Source organism: Nannospalax galili, unplaced genomic scaffold (genome assembly GCF_000622305.1).
Source record: "Nannospalax galili isolate Female #2095 unplaced genomic scaffold, S.galili_v1.0 scaffold128, whole genome shotgun sequence".
In the NCBI taxonomy this organism is placed as follows: domain Eukaryota; kingdom Metazoa; phylum Chordata; class Mammalia; order Rodentia; family Spalacidae; genus Nannospalax; species Nannospalax galili.
In genome coordinates this window covers 3196814-3211259 of record NW_008360322.1, presented here as the reverse complement: position 1 = coordinate 3211259, position 14446 = coordinate 3196814, and the positions used below count along the sequence as shown (strand labels likewise).

The 14446-nt window shown below is 37.5% G+C and overlaps 1 long non-coding RNA gene across 1 annotated transcript in view; it reads right to left on the bottom strand.

Annotated features, from left to right (window-relative positions):
- Window positions 1-13083: 13083 nt before the first annotated feature.
- Window positions 13084-14446, bottom strand: part of LOC103727407 — a 4385-nt gene continuing 3022 nt past the window's right edge. The window contains exon 3 of the long non-coding RNA XR_606947.1: window positions 13084-13151. This is a non-coding gene — a long non-coding RNA (uncharacterized LOC103727407). The remainder of the gene's footprint in view (window positions 13152-14446) is intronic.

Below are 14446 nucleotides of genomic sequence, written 5' to 3'. Positions count from 1 at the left end.
GGTTTATACTGAGTTCAACATTGTATAACTGTATTAATTCAACTGTGAACCTAAAAATTTAGAGCCAATTTTGAAATGAATGAATCTTTGCTGTGGAAACTTATTGAATATATTAATGCTGTTGTAATGAAATGCTTCTACTAATTATGTGGTTATTAAGTAAATAATAACAATTATAAAATAAGAATTAAATGGATGTACCAGTAGGTCAGTATAGCAGAAGAAGAAGAAAATAATGGAAATAAAGATGGGAATAAATGATATGTAAAATAAAAAAAGACTTAGAATAAGAGAGAGAGAGAGCAAGAGAGAGATCGAGACTGAGAGATGGATGAATGGTGTATGCGGGGAGCCAGAAGAACTTCTGAGAATATCTCTTGAGCAATCTCCCAAGCAATCCCATGAACAAAAGAAATATTAGACTTTTAAACATTTGGGGGGCTCTGGCAGGAAGCTTCACATCATATGATTTAGTTCAACATTGAGTATATGACAAAGAGCATGGAAGAGCCAGGTATCATAAATTAAGAGCTGTTGAATCACTGCACAGCCTGCTTCTTAACCCTGTTTCAGAAGGAGTTGCAAGCTATAGGATCTGGTCTTTTAAGAGTGATCATTGTCTTAAAAGGGCAGGTCCATGTTTTTTTCACAGTCAAGTTTTCTACAAACAACTCTAAAACTGGTTAGTCTGGAGATAGTCCAAATCTCAACTTACTTACTTTAAAAATACTATCTTATGTAATCTCATAATGTAAAGGTCAAGGAAGTGATAGGTAAGACAGTGCTTGATCCCTGGCAAGTTCTGTATAACACTTACATACAAGTCATTCAGTCCTATCTTACTTATTATACAATGAAACAAAAAATCAAATGGTAGATGTAAATACAACATATGTTCTCATAAAGTACTCATATGTTTGGCTAGGTTTTCAAACAATAGACAAAATTCATCTTACATGCTTATGCACTTGGTGCGTTTGGACTCTTAGTCAAAAGGGACTGGAAGGCAGGGTCATGTGACCAACAAATAAAGAAGCAGGTGGAGTCTCAGAGTGGCATTTGTGTGGGAAGACTCATGCATGGAGGGCCAGCAGACCCCAGCTCCAGGCCGACAGGGGTCTTTATACATTTATACATGTTTAGGGTGACAAAATATTGCAATCTCTAGCTTTTAAAGTTTTAATGTTTTGAAATGATCACCTACGGTATTTGTTTTCAGCTTTGGCAGAGGACTGTGGGTATAATGAACAGAAATATGGTGATGCCAAAGCAGGGTTTACACTGCGCTCTCAACAAGGAAGATGTTATTTCCCTGATTGTTTTTCCTTATTGCCTTTAATCAATAGCTTATAGTTTTCTTTAAAAAAAAGCAATATCTTCCTAATTTATATTTTATAAATTCTGCTTTATATTAAGAAGTAAGTTGATTTCCTCAGTTTATCTAATGTCTTCAACTTGTGAAAATTGAGTGTCATGAGAAAGAAAGTAGAAAAGCCCCGAAATTACAGGTCATGAAAGAACGATGACAAACAGCCCAGATTACAATCCTCATGGAGAAAAGTTCATTGAATGAGCATTGTTACTCACTGTGTGTCAAGTCTGAAGAAAAAGCATGCATTTACAGAAAGAATATGAAAAGGGTAGAAAAATAGAAGGTCTAGGAGAAAATGAATCATTCCTAACTATAAAGACAGAATGGATGAACAAGGTGTCTTTAGCTGGGAGCTTAAAATAATTGCCTAATTAGGGGATATTTTCTCATTCATAAATTGTATTTGCATACTGTTTATCCTTAATAAAGAACACAGTAGTTGGTAGGGAGTGTTCTCATCATGCCCTTGAAAGAGAAGACTCGGGCATGACTTGCCTTTGAGTCAGTTCAGTATCAACAAACAGATTGGCTGAGGGCCCTTCTGGAGGCCATAATGTTTTTTACTGCTGTGACACCAGCCCTTGCTGGTGAGGAGCTCCATGTTTGTCACCATCTCTGAAGAAATAGGGGGAAAAAATACAGGCTGTAAGGTGTTGGTATGTTTGGTTATTACATTATTTGATCATTTGATATTTTAGTAAACAGAATTACTGTGAATAGAAAGTATTTCCCACATGAAACAGAACTTGAAGATTGTATTTATTGGGGTACCTTTGTCATTTTGTGGGGGTTTGTTTTTCATTTTTGGGACAGTCTACCTTTGTAGGCCCAGCTGGCCTGGTATTTGCTCTATAGACCAGGCTGGCCTCCATCTCACAGAGATCCATCTGCTTCTGCCTCCTGAGTGCTGGGACTAAAGACATACACCATTGCACTCAGCTATGTATTTAGGAAAGGCTTTGTGAATTAAAAATCACTTGAATTGTCTTGTTATGAGGGGTTATGGTTGGGTTTTAGATTATATAGGGCATGAGGAAGAACCAGGTTGGAAATGGGTCAAGAGAAGAGGTTTTCCTTTTCATCTTCCAATTCACTTGTTCACCCAGAGTCAGATCAGACCAAAAAGTTTAAGAAAAAATGTACACAGGTGTGGGCTAGGAAGGGCCTGCCCTGCACACAGCTGTGCTGACTCCAAGGCCAAGGAAATTATAACACAATCTCCTTTCTAATTACTTTCATCATTTAAGTATGCCTTTGTGGTGTTCTCCTTTAAGTATTTTCATTAAACTTCAGACTGGGGAATGATATCACAGGATCGTAAACAATTTCAGTGAAATCTTGGAAACTATCTAGCCCAATTCCTCTTTTTCTAACAATAAGGGTGGAAACCCAGAAATATCAATGGGGTGGGGGTAACAGATCTGGTTGGTCTTTAAGCTGCAAAAGGAGTCAGGCTTTCTTTCTATCAGAGTAAGTTTTCTGCCTGTCAAGTCATGACTAAGAATGCCCTTCAAAACACTAACAACAGTAAATGTGTAGAAACTAAGTACTAATAAGTTACTATCTTTTCAGGCACTATGGATTTTAAGTCAACCTTATGAAGAAATTTCTATTGTCATAAATAGCTATATGACTGCTATTGGGTACATAGCACAGCTGAGTGAATGCCTCAAGATCATCCGGAAACTAGCCAGTTCTAAAGTAAGGATACACTCCCAAGCATTCTGGCTCAGGAACCCACATTGTCATCCACTCTGCTTAACTGACTTAATTGACTGTTGAAAAATGATTGGTAAGGGTTATAGAAACTTCAGAAGTTGTATGACATTTTTATATTTCAACTGAAACTTGCTTTAATGAGCCATAACATTAATTTGCTAAATGCATAGTCTATAGATATAGTTCTCTTTTTTTCAGATTCTGAGGCTAACTGAAACTTGTGCTTTTTTAAGCCTCTTCCCTAAAGGGAACAAGATAATGGGAGGAGTCTGCTTTCTTGAAAAGATAGGTTGTAAAAATGTTGTGATGAGAAAAGGCTGGTTCAGGAAAACTGGGTAGGTATAGGAACGAAATTAAATAGGAAAATGGAGATTGTCAAAAGCAAGCTTCTGATAACAGCTGGTTATAAACCGACACATGGATATCTCTAAGTTATACTCCAGAGTTTTACTTCCTTGGTTTGCTTTTTCTTCCCCCATGGTACTTTTCTAAAATATTTTATGTGTATGCATGTATTGCCTGCATGTAGGTAAGTGAACCTGTGTCATGCAATGCCCGCGGAGGACAGAAGAGGCTGTCGGATCCCCTGGAACTGGAGTTACGGACAGTTGTTAGCTGCCATGTGGGTGCTGGGATTCGAACCCCGGTCTTCTGCAAGAATGGTCAGTGTTCTTAACTGATGAGCCATCTCTCCAGCCCCTAAGCTGATATATTTTTTAGGAAAGATTCTGTCACCACAGGATTTAAGTGCTGTAACACAGTGGTGCAGACAGTTCTCTGAACCGGCCTTTCCTAATTTTCCCAGACAAAATTTTTAGATTAGTCAGGTCATTGTTGACCAGTCAAAGCAATCAGTGCCATATGCCCAGCAGCCCAGTTGGGCTTTACAGAAAGCTGAACTTAATGTACTAGTCTCTGGTTGATATAATGGAGCAAAGCACTTCCTGTGATCCAACCACAGGTAATTTGCAACCTACATACTAGTAGTGTAGATGAGTCTGACAGTGCATAGGTGAAATACACTGCCTGTTCACCCCACAGCCTCATGATTTGTATTACATTGCAGTAAAAATAACTTTTGGAGAAAATTCCTAAGTACAAACATTTCTTTGGTAGTAGGAAGACAAAAAATGCTACATCTTCTTTCTATAACTGTAGAAGGTCCTGCCTGAGCCTCTGCCTTGTTGGTATCTTATGACTGTACTTTGTATGGTGGATGCTATTCTGATGGTGACCTCTGTCTTCCTTGTCATTGGGTCACAAGTCCAGTGCCACATTAAGGGATACATGGAGGCAGGAAAAGGAAAAAAAATGGGGTCAACACCTGGATGGATGCATTGCTCAAAGAAGGACAGATTCAAGCCCTTATCTCAACATAAAAGAGTAAAGACACTATGTAATATTTATATCCAAATGAAAGTCTTGAACACTACTCATTTCACAATAGGAAAAAAATGTGTTTCTGCTGTCACTTAGGGATAACAGGATAATTTTCCTAGAGATCTCTGGATTGTGGATTCCTAAATGGACACTTAACTGTTAGCAGAACACCTGATAGATTGCTATTAATTTACACAGCATGTATTGTATTTATTTATCACATGTATACACTTAAGTGTTTAACAGTAAATCATAGATAATATAACCACATGGAGAAAAAGCAAAGATCCAGGGCACAGAGGTGCTTATACACTATGCCACATGATCTTAAAGGAAAACAGTCTTGCTGTCTTTCTCCCTCCCCTCTGCTCCCCAATCTCACCTGGTAAGGCTCAGAGAAGATTTGTGTCTTGCCTGCTCCATAAAAACATTGTAAACATAGGAAGATGGGAGGACTGCCAGTTTTCCATTCGCAGACAAAGCCACCTGCATCTACTAGAGCACATAGCTATAAGTGGTGATGGGTGACTATAAGAGGAAGGCAAACAAAGGAAGAGTAATATACCTCTGAATTGTTCTCAGGAGAAAGGGAGGTAAAGGCTCCAGGATGGGGTACTCTCTCTTCCATTTACTAACTCATTCTAAAAACGTATATTCATATTCTACTATATTCTGGGCTCTGTGCCAGGTCCTGAATATGTTAGAAGACAAAATATTCAGGGAGTTTATCATCAAAGATCTTACAATTAAATGACAAAAGACAATGTTTACATAAATAAATGCATACAACTATAAATAATTGGAGACAGTAGCTAGCAGTATGATTTCAGATTTGACTAAGAGGGAATCACATCATGATAATATCTGGAGGAAAAAGTAAATGAGATAAAGCAAATAGGTTGAGTTACATCTTTATAATTTAAAGATGAAGTCAGAGGGGGGTGTCAAGATTGTTCTAAAGACTGGAAAAGGGCACTGAGATTTAATTTCATGTGTGAAGTGAAATGGTAAGCAGGGTAGTGCGATGGCCTGGTTTAATTTTCTAAAGGATCACTTGAACTGGTAGGTGAATAGATGATTGTGGGACCAGAGGAAGGAGACTGCCAGGGACGGCAGGAATTTAGGTGGGGTGTCTTGGAGTAGAATGAAGGGAATGAAGATGATGTAAAGGGGTGAATTTGGGGTAATTTTTGAGGTAGAATTGCAAAGACTTGCTGCTGAATCACATTTTTGATATTTGAGTATTTTTGTTTCATTTCCCCCTTCTTAACTTTTGGACAAGTACTGAGTGATAGAGGCGGCAGCCAACCTAACCACTGATATTACTGCCTTCTAACGTACTAGGTATCTTTTCGGCCTTTGAATGCTCCAATTTATGTATCTTTCAGCTCTGACCATACTGTTAAAATACCTCAAACTATCTCTAATCTCTTTCTGCAACCCCTCTCCTGCTACGTGGGTCATCAGTTCAGCATTAATATTATATCATTGCACAGCAGTTTTTCTGTGTCTACAAGATAGCATCTAGGTTCTGTATGTCTGTGTCCAAGGCCTTTCCTGATCTCCTTCCTGTGCCTCTCCCAGTCTCTGCCATCTTTCATGAGTTCTCACCTCCACTTCTCCCTTCAGAGGGCCATAGCAAGTTCCGGACACTTCTCTATACAGTTCATCATATCTTTACATTCCTCTCTTTCTTAGAAAGCCTGCCTTAGACCCAATCCAGATTCTTCTGCTTAGCAGTCTAGTTTTCCCATATCCTACATTCTTCAGTCCAATTCTTGTTGCCAATTCTTGTGTATTCTGAGGTATACTTGTAATAGGTAATATTGTGCTGCACTTATTTTCACATAGGCTTTTTCTCTACATTATAAACTCCTTACAGAGAGGCACCTGGTATTTTCCTACCTGTAGTCCACGTGTCTATTACAATGACTAATCTATATCAAATGATCAGTAAATCTTAACTGAACAATTAAGTGAACAACCTCTACTTTCTTTCCATTTAGCAGTCACTGAGCATCTGAGATACACTGACTTCGTACTTAGTGCCTCTCAACACACCTCTTCCATGTGCCTGTCCATCAGTTCATCCACTATTCCTAGGGCCTCCTTGCTATTCGAGTTTTGAAGAGCTGATTATATTCCACAATTAAAAATCTAGGAAACAGCATCCAGGAAATATCTGTGTTTATGACATTATATTTTAATGTAAAGGAGACATAAAGAGACAATGAATAAACAAAGAAACTCAGTGTAGAACCTGCCATAAGAAAATTATACAGGTTGAGTTGATAAAGACAGCTGAGTTATTAAATTCGATGATCAGGAGATGCTTCTTGGAGAACAGATGACATTTAAATTGACATTTAAGTGATACAAGAAAAAAAGAAGGATTGATATTAAGGAAATTCAGGGAAGAGGACTCCAGACTAAAAGGCTAGCAAGTTTCAAGTTTCTAAGTGAGAAATACAATTTGCAGTGATCAAGGAATGGAAAGGCTATGGGCCTGGACAATCAGGGACCAAGGGAAAAGTGGGGAAAAGTGGGTATATAGTGGTGGCCAGAGCTGGAGCAAAGAGTGCTGAAGGTATAGTCTAGAGTTTGGATTCTAAACACAATGGAATGCAATTGGAGGGCTGTAATCGGGGTAGCAGTCAGGTATACATGGTAAAAAGGGCACTTAGGTCTATCATGAAGAGACTTCATCATAGGAGAATAAACAGCAATACTAAAGCAGAGAGAAGCAAATGAATTCTGCTATCTTCTGTATGCAGAGCGCATTAACTGAGAGAAGCTTTATGTACAGGAGTCGCCATACTGCAAATTCAAATTTGCAGCTCTTGCTCTGAGATGCAACATGATTTCTAATACATTGGCTCCAAGTCAACTCACTTGTTTATATTAAAGACTGTTTGCTTCCTGAGCCTGAACTACATTCTTCTATTATAACTTCATCCACTCTTCTGGAGCCCATAGAATACGGGGAATGCTATGTAACCCTGAAGTCAACATAAGTACTATCCTATACTTGTGCTATTGACATATTAAAGCTAAGAACAGGATTCATTTTTACCTACATTAGATTATTCTCATTAATGTCACTCCATCTCCCAAGAACTCTCTCCAAAACTTGTCTTTTATTTCGCCTTCCTAGCTATATCCACTCTGTGGCTGGATTAAGTATTGAATTCATTTAGGAGCAGTAGTCCCTGAGGGATCAGCAGTAAACTAGGACTGGACATTTTTAAGAGGAGAGAGAGAGAAAAGAAAAAGGCTATTCATACTTTAATTTGAAAAAATAAAGACTGTACTTTCATCTTTTTGATAAATTAGAAAAATTTCTTGGATGTCATATATCCATTTTATCATCAAATAATCTTCTTTCATTGAGGGTTTAAGCTAAAAAATAATGTATTGATATGAGACAAGATAAGCCCAGGAAATGAGTGTGTGATAAAAAGCAGTATAGGTCAATATAATTTTTTAAGAGTCCATATGTATAGCTAAAGGCTACATAACAAGAAACAATGCCAGACAGGAGATACCTTCCTTTGAGTTATTGACAACTGATTGCTGCTAGATGAAGATCACCTGATCTTCCTAAAACAAGGATCTCTAGATAGGCTGACTAGATTCAGCAGACGGACAATCACTGGGGAATGGCTGGGTGTGCCGACAACACAGTGGACAGTAACAGGAATGACAGAGTATATGGGCTCCAGTGGGGGGGGCTACAGGAGGATGCCATTTGGGAAGTGGGTATATAGATGAATAAGATTGTATGGGATGTTCTGTATAAGATACAAAAAAATCAACACATTAAAAAGAAAAGATTTATATTTGAGGAGGAAGTATAAAAATTTATTTCATGTTAATCAGTAGAGGTGATAAACACTACCATTGAAATCTACCTGATGGCTTTATATCCATACTCAGGTGCCAAGGATCCGAGTGTAACCGATGGTGACTAGTAATAATCAGATACATACAGATTAGAGATGCATGTGCCAACATCTCAGTGTTAGTAGCATTAAAAATGTAGGAAGCAGCATATTTTAAAATGAAATTGAGACCTTCTTTAAAGGGCAAAAACTCATTCAGTTTTATGTCTTACAGGGTTTATACTGATAAACCCTGTATAATATTGTATGACTGTATTAATTCAACTGTGAACCTAAAAATTTACAGCCACTTTTGAAAGAGATGTATTCTTGCTCTGCAAATTGTTACTGAGTATGTTAAAGCTGTAATGAAATGCTTCTTCTAATCATGTGGTTATTAAATAAAAAAACAAACAAACAAATAAATAAATAAATAGCAGTATCTACATAGTTTTTACTGGAAACATGTTCCAATTATCACCATTTAGCTTTGGTTATGATTCTTAGAGCAGCACAGATCTGTTACCTATGTTAGGGAAATACTTTTGGCATCCCTTCCAGTTGCCTGGGTTTTCTGATTCCCTTCTAGAGCCTGTCTACACAGAAGCATCTTTGAATGCCACATTTACCTAACCCTTTGTCAGTAGATCTGCTTACCTTTATACCATCCTCCCATCACCATCTTCCCAATAAAACACGAATCAGAGTAAATTTAAAGAGTTTTCTCTATTATAGAGCTGACATTTTGCCAGCTATGCTTAAAAACAAACTATATTTTAAAGTGATAGACTATTAATGAGTTTTTATTACATTAACAGAAATTCAACTATATAAACATATTTCTCTTATAAAGACAAGCTTATCGATAAATATGGAGTAATAAGAACATATCATTCAATATAATCGTGAATCTACTTCCTAGAGTTAACTGAAAACATTTTCAACCATTCTTTGGCAGGAGAGTGAACAGATATCATTTAAGTTATTTTTAAACCTAGTTTCAAGATATTAAGGGATAGAAGGATAAGCATAGGTGATAATCCTAAAGGGCAGAGAATAACTGTTTTAGGGCAAGGCAAAATCCAAGTTTTATATTAAAATATAAAAAATACTTATGCCTTTCAGGGTTGTTTTTTCTGTGGGATATACACTGTGAGAAAGTCTTTGAGAGCCTCAACCTACAGATAGACAGTGCTTCAGCTCTGCAGTTCTGCTTCATCATGAGGTTTTAACGAAGGAACCAGTAGACTTATACTGAGATGTGTTTTATGTGTTTCTGTCGAGTATCAGTTTTAAGAAATAGAAACCACTTGTCATTTCAGATAAGCTAAAATCTGTTCTTCACAAAATCTATGTATATAAATGCTTCTAGTCTCTGCATTAAAAGGATTAAGACATTGCACTTGGGAAGATCTTTTTTTCTTTCATGTACAAATATTTAAAAGTCTTTGCTAATATAACTGCTTACTTAAAAACATAAGGAGTAGAAAGACATGCTGATGTTCCTATTTTTGTGCTTTTTATTGAGACCGGTCCTCCTTTAAATAGTCTATTTCAAAACAGTGCAATATATTTTCATGATTTAATTTCATTTCCAGAAATATTTTCACCATATAAACCTAACATTCATTTTTTCAGGGTATTGCCAAATAAAGGGCCTATAAACTTTATTCAGCTAAAAACATTTTGGCTGTCAAGTTTCTTGATGAATCTGTAGCCCTTTCTTAATGACCATGTTGATTAAGTACACTTGGCACAAATTGTTGATGAAATAAAGGCCCTTAAAGCAGAATGAAAACAAGACTTGTGGATTAACTGCATAAGAAGAACTCGATAAAGATTTAATAAGCATCCAACAATTTTAAGTTAATTTTTAAGTTTAATCCAACAATTAAACTCTCTAAAAATAATTACAAATCATTCATAATCTCCAAAGCCAATGGTACGAACAGGGCAGAAATGGAAGTTACAGCGAGAAGAGACAAAAAATGAAAATTAGGAGAGATTTCCTCCTTTTAAAGTATCATTTCCAACAAATAAGGAAGAAGTAAAAGACACTGTCAGTACTTACTTTGGGAAGTTACATTAGCAGCCTTAATAAAAATGGCTTCATTTACACAAAGCAGTTTTTTACCCCCTTCCTCTTCTGGCCAGAGAGCAGTTAAGTCTGAGGGCTTTCCTCCCTGCTTGCTTCTCCCATCTGTCCTTCATTCCCATAAGGTATGGTGGCTCCTCTCCTCTGAGATTGTGAATGCTAATTTTTTCTTATTTAGGAATTGAAAGCATAAGAAAAGCGTCCTTTGCCTCTGCCTGCAGAATGGAATGTGAAAGAATCAGGGTTTGACTAAGAGAAAATAAGTTACTTTCCTCTCTGAGAGAAAAAAACTCAAAAGTATCTCGTTGACTACTATAAATATACTAAAAGGGTCTTCCATAAGGATGACACCCAGGAAGAAGCTGAGTTCTCAGGGATGAAACCAATTTCTATCAAATCGGAGGGAATGCTGTGCTTTCAAAGGAGATGAGATCAAGAGGCAGGCAGCAAAGTTGTTTGTTGAAGAGGTGGGATGGGCCAGGGAAACATCAGCCAGACTCACAGCACAGGCTGTCCACTTCTTCAGTCTTAGATTTCTGTCATGTAGCCGTTCTCACATGTCAGGTTCTCTCCCCCCCCCCCCCCCGGCATATCTTAAGATGTTTATGTCCGTAAGTTGCTGATTTTGCTTATTTCTGCCCTTCCTTGAAAGATCAATAAAAACAATATCCTCAAATGGGGCCAGGCATGGTAGTGTAGAAAGTGAAGGAAGAAAAATCACCAGTTCAAAGCCATTGTTGACTACAGAATGAGCTGTGTTGACCTGGGCTCAGAAGACCCTGTCTTGACAAGAACAATAACAAGAAAGCCCTCAAAGGGGACCAAACACAGGGTCTCATGTCCTTTCCATTTTCCATATACAGGGTCCCTCTTGTATAATAATACTTAATAATTAGAAGGAAAACAGGGAGTCCATAAATGCTGAAATACTTTCCTGGTCTCTGGAATGTAGCAGGTACTTCCTCCCAAATGGGGCACCCTTACTGCCCCAGATAGGAGGAAATGAAGAAGGAAATCCTGTTAGCTCCAGCTTCTATTTCATCTGAGAGAGCCTTCTCATATCCATTTCTCTGTATTATTTATTTATTTATTTATTTATTTATTTATTTATTTAGGTCTTTTTTGAGGCAGGGTCTCCCTATAGCCCTAGCTGGCCTGGATTCACTATGGAGACCAGGCTGTCTTTGAACTCACAGAGATCCGCCTGCCTCTACCTCCTCAGTGCTGGGATTAAAGGCATGCGCCACCACGTATTTATTTTTTAGTTATATTTTATGTATGTGAGTGTACTGCCTACATTTATGTAAGTGGATCCATGTCGTGTAATGCCTGCAGAAGTCAGAAGAGGGCATTAAATCTTCTAGAACTGGAGTTACAGATGGTTGTTAGCTACCATGTGGGTACTGGGATTTCAACCTGGGTTCTCTGCAAGAGCAACCAGTGCTCTTAACCTCTGAGCCATTTCTCCAGCCCATTTCTTTGTATTCTATATTGCTATATTTTACTATCTTCATTTTTGTTTGCTGCATTTATATGCTAACTCAACTTAGAAATAAAGTACAAATGAGTATTAGTAGGAATATATTTCAAAATAGAAGAAACAAAAAATTTCAAAACACAAAAAGAAAAAAAAACCTGTTAAAACCAAAAATAAACTATTTTATTGTACTAACTCTTTAGTTACACATGACAAGTGTCCAAAAAGCAAAGGAATATACACTTTCTGAGGAAAAAAAAACAAAGAAAAAGTTAAACACAATGTAATTGTGAGAAAATGCAAACTAGGAGGCCAGAAAGAAGGCACAGCAGTCACGAGGGCATACTATTCTTTCAGAGGACCAAATTTGGTTTTCCTCACCCAAAGTTGTGTATCTCACAACTGCTTGTAACTACAGCTCTGAGGATTCTGACACCCTTTTCTGGCCTCCATGGGCACTGCATTCATATACTCAAACACATAGACACACAGATACAAAGAATTAAAACTAAAACTCTTTAGAAGAGAAAATGAAAATATAAGAGCTCAAGAGGAATGCTGATAACACCACATCTAGTGCAATTCTTTGGATTTTAAGAATTTACTAAATGTTATCAAAGAAAAAAGTTGATTAAGTAATTTGTTCAATTAAACAACTCACAAAGAACCACCACCACTAATAATAACCAGCATTTATTTAGTATAAATAAATGCTGCCTTTGACCAGGTACCACTTTTTATGTTTTCTTGAAACCTTGAAAGAACTCTTTAGGGTAGGTATTCCTAACTTATTTTGCACGTAATACATCTAATAAAATAAATAATATAGTTAAATTCAAACCAACCTTTATTTGGTCAGCCTTTGCATCTTTATTGTGTAGTCATTTCTTCCTAATTAAAACATTCCTTCTTATAGAGAAGGAGGTTCAAAAACTCAGGAGGCACAGAAAACTTAGCAGGTTCAGGTTTCTGAAATTCACAAGAAAGTTCCAAGTCTCACAGGGTCAGTCCCCAGAGAGTAGACTCTTAGTTGGAGCTGCCTACAAGTTAGGCAGGGAACTGCAGGGATGCAACTTTCATGCTGGCATTGACTGTTTGGTGATGTAGCTGTTGAGAATCATCCATGTTCCTGTAAGTAACCCCAATAAGTTAGACTTGGGTTGAATTGTTTTATTGGTCTGTTGTCAATGCCCTTTCTAGGGTGAAAAGGACTTTGCTCATATTGCCCTAGAAAACAGACACAAAAATCTTCCATTAAATGGGAAATTTCCATTTAGTTTAGATCAAGGTTACACAATCAAATGTTTAGAAAGTTAAATGTGCAATAAAAAAGGCAGAAGTTTGCTGGCGATCGTGGTACTATAATTGACACTGGAAAAAGGCCTGGGTGAATTAGAGATCTGACTCCCATTGTACATTCAGTGCTACTGGGCTCTAGCTGATTGCTAGTAGGAGGTTGCATGAACAGATATTACAGAAGTTTTCAATTACCCAGAGAATCCAGAGGTCACAAATTTTAGGAAAACCACTCAGCTTTAAAATAATGTTTTACAAGTGGCTTGCCAATCAAGAAACATGAGCATTCTAAGCACCAACTGATCCCAGGGTTGTCCTTTAAAATCAGTGTCAACTGGCTTAGTCATGAGGATAAGAAGTCACAGTCTACTCAACACCATGTGGGCAGTGAATGGTCTCTGGGCAGCTGGAGAGAAATATTAAATTCCTTTCAAGTACTGCCAGGCTCAGACACAAGCCTGGGAACAACTCAGTCAGAACAGTGTGACTCTTGGTATGGCCAAAAGAGACAATAGCACCTTATTCTGAATCCTGCTTGCACATTTCACAGACTCTTGCCTGCATTCCTTCAGGGGCCATAGAGTTCATTATATCATTGATAGGATCCGATTACTAGCCCTCTCCTCTCTGCCATTTTCATCAGACTTACTGAGATGTGTCCTGTGCACTCTACCTTTTCATATTATCAGCTGACATTTTCATCCAAGTGCTGGAAATGCCTCTAATTTTATCTTGACACATAAAAGCTGATACAGCAAGCTTTCATTTCTGTACCTCTGGTTTCAGAGAACCTCTGAAAATAAGCTCAGTACTAGGCAAGTGCTCCTTCTGCTCCTAGGAAAACAGCACTTCCAGGTCTGAGAGTCTATGTGAGCCGACTTAGAAATCCAATAAAATCCCCATCACAATCTTACAAAGAAGAAGTTCTGTCCCATTCCCCAATCTTAAACCCAATCCTTAGGAACAGAAAACACACTTTCTCGTTACTAACACAGCTTGATTATAATATTCCTTTTACTAAGCATTTGCCCACAAAGCTCAACCTGCCCTAGGTATTTCCTCTCTTTTTACAAGACTACAGATAAATGAACACAGAGATTCACATTGTCATGGGGCTAGTTCTTTCAATTCCCCTAGACTATTAGCAGGATCCTTTATTTATAATTAAATAAATCATCCAATTAGCACACAAAGTTATGGCTCTCATACATTATATGTACTTACAC